The sequence below is a fragment of the Clupea harengus genome, unplaced genomic scaffold (assembly GCF_900700415.2).
Source record: "Clupea harengus unplaced genomic scaffold, Ch_v2.0.2, whole genome shotgun sequence".
Taxonomy (NCBI): domain Eukaryota; kingdom Metazoa; phylum Chordata; class Actinopteri; order Clupeiformes; family Clupeidae; genus Clupea; species Clupea harengus.
In genome coordinates, this window is record NW_024880265.1 from 22,501 (window position 1) to 25,002 (window position 2,502).

Sequence of the window (2,502 nt, forward strand, 5' to 3'; positions counted from 1 at the left end):
GAGTTTTGGCTCAGGGTTCTCTATCAGCAGAGTCATCATAGTGATCTCTCCTCCCTCGAAGTCAAAACCATGCGGGCACTTTGAGGATCAGACAAGTCTTGCCCAGTGCATTACCATCACAGATGGCATCAAGCAGTCTTTGATTTGGCTCTGCTTGATGCAACGGTGTAGGTCAACACTGCAGTTAAGTGAGACACTAGGCGTGCTGCTGCAAGTGATTTTACGTACCTTAGCATGGTAGATGACGGTTCTGTCTCAGGGGTGTCAATCATCAAATCATCAGATTCAGTCAGTCAGTCAATCATTCTCTCATTGATTCATTTACTGAATTAATGACAGTGTTGCTTCTCTTCTGTTTAATAATAACAATGATAATACAATTAAAAGGTAAAAAATCTGCAAATCTTATTTAATGTTTTTATAAAGGTTGTAACAGGGGTACTACAAACCTCATTGAGCATATTATTCTGTTTGTAGGATTATGCATCATAAGTATATTTGCATTGCATCGCAGCACAGTTTGCGTAGGTTCAGCTATTTTTGTGTTTTTTGTGTTCACTGCCTCTTTGTGGATGTCTAAAATACAAACACATGCCTCGATTTATCAATATAAAATACCAAAGCTGCCTAATTTAGGTTGATTTCATGTCAGTATGTACCACAATATAGTTGATTTCTAAATATGTAGTGGTAAAAACAGATATTAGTTTTTTTTTCTAATCCATAGTTTGTCTAATCCACTGTAATGTGAAAATGGAGAACATGAGTAGATTTGAGTAGATTAGGTACATTATCGCTAGAATGCATGCAAATAAATAAATAAAACAATGTTGTGGATATATATTGAGCATTGCAGAACTTGGCCATGTATTTTGTGACCACATAGGAAGTGTGGATTATGGGCAATTTACCACAACATAACTTCCATTTCATTGGATGCCATTTGCCATCAGACTATGTGCTATTTGTCACTATAGAACCATGATATGATATTAATCTGCTCCTGCTGCATGATTGCGTGTAAAACACCTTTTAGCCAAAGTTTAAAATAACAGAAACAAAAAGTCCATAACATAGAGAACATAACATGTGTTCATTAAATCTGTTACGTGTTAATCTGATGTTGGTCTCATGTTCAAAGCCAATGTTTCAAATAATAAAAATTATAAAAAATAATAATCACTCAATTTGAAAAAAGTTCCCCCTAGGATTGTTTGAAGAAAGAGGCCATCTTGAAGAAAGTCACAGAGCTCATATCTTCGTCAAGTGCTCAGATTTTGGCACGAGGCGCAGGACACAGGCAGTTTATTTGGAAAATTGTTGTTCATGAGTGAGGCTGAGGAAAATTGACTGTGAAGTCAGGAATGTGTGAAGTCATGACATCGCTTCTCAAGCAAAGCCACAGTCCCCAGCCCCCCCGATGCACTGACAGTCAGAGAGATCACCTTACAGTATGCAAAATCCTTTAAATATCGTAATTTGTGTGCTTTGACACTTGTGTGCAAATCTGTCCAGGCAAACATCCTCTTGTATCAAGTTGAAACACGAACAAGAGGATTAAAAAGTTCTATTTATTATGCCTTGTGGGGACATATTGTATTTGAACAACCGCTGAGGTCTATAGCAATCTTTCAACTTATTTCGGTGACAAGGAATTAAACCAGCAATAATAATGTGTAAATTATACACAGGTGTGCATGTAATAAAATCCATGAAGTCATGGTCAGATTCTCTTTTTTTTTACCTGTACCTACAATAATGAATATCAGTGACAGTTTAAAAAGGATTTATTTTTGCTATCAAGATGTCTCTACAACCTCCTGCTAAATATTCCCCTATTATCTGACCTATTGCAAGTGGGTATATAAACAAAATTATGTCAGTTTTCTTAGGCCTATTTACACAGACTTTGTCTTGGTGTTAGACTGAGACAGTTTGTTTCTTAATGACAGTCGATATCAGTGACACGGATAAATTCAGCTCAAGCCAGGACAGGCCTATTTCTTTAACTCCTTGATGGCTTTGCTGTCAAAACTGCTTTTGTGCCTGCTATGGAAAATTAACTCACATCTGTTTTTCCAGGCAATGGGAAAATACAAATTCATACTCTTGTGGCTAAGCCAAAATTGCCTGTGGAATCTTGTTAGCTGCTAAGGGGATATGAGAAGAGATTGATTGATGGGCAGTGAAAGTGTGGATGGTTGCTAAGCGCCATGTCAGGTCTGCTTCAAGGTTTCAACACAATAAACAGGACAACTAGGCCAAGGCTGAGTTGTTTGTTTAGAAAAGCATATGCCGGACAAGGAGAATGTTCTGCAGGCTATAGATTTATCCGTATCCTGTTGTAGAGGTCAACTTTTCTGGTGATAATGTTCAAAAATGTATGGATTTAAAGAGTAGCATGACTTATTGCACCAGACAATATTTACTTTGAATTCTTTCGTGAAAGCAGAAAACAGGTGCAGTCCATCTGGCAAACTTGTTTTACATCTTTTTATGAAT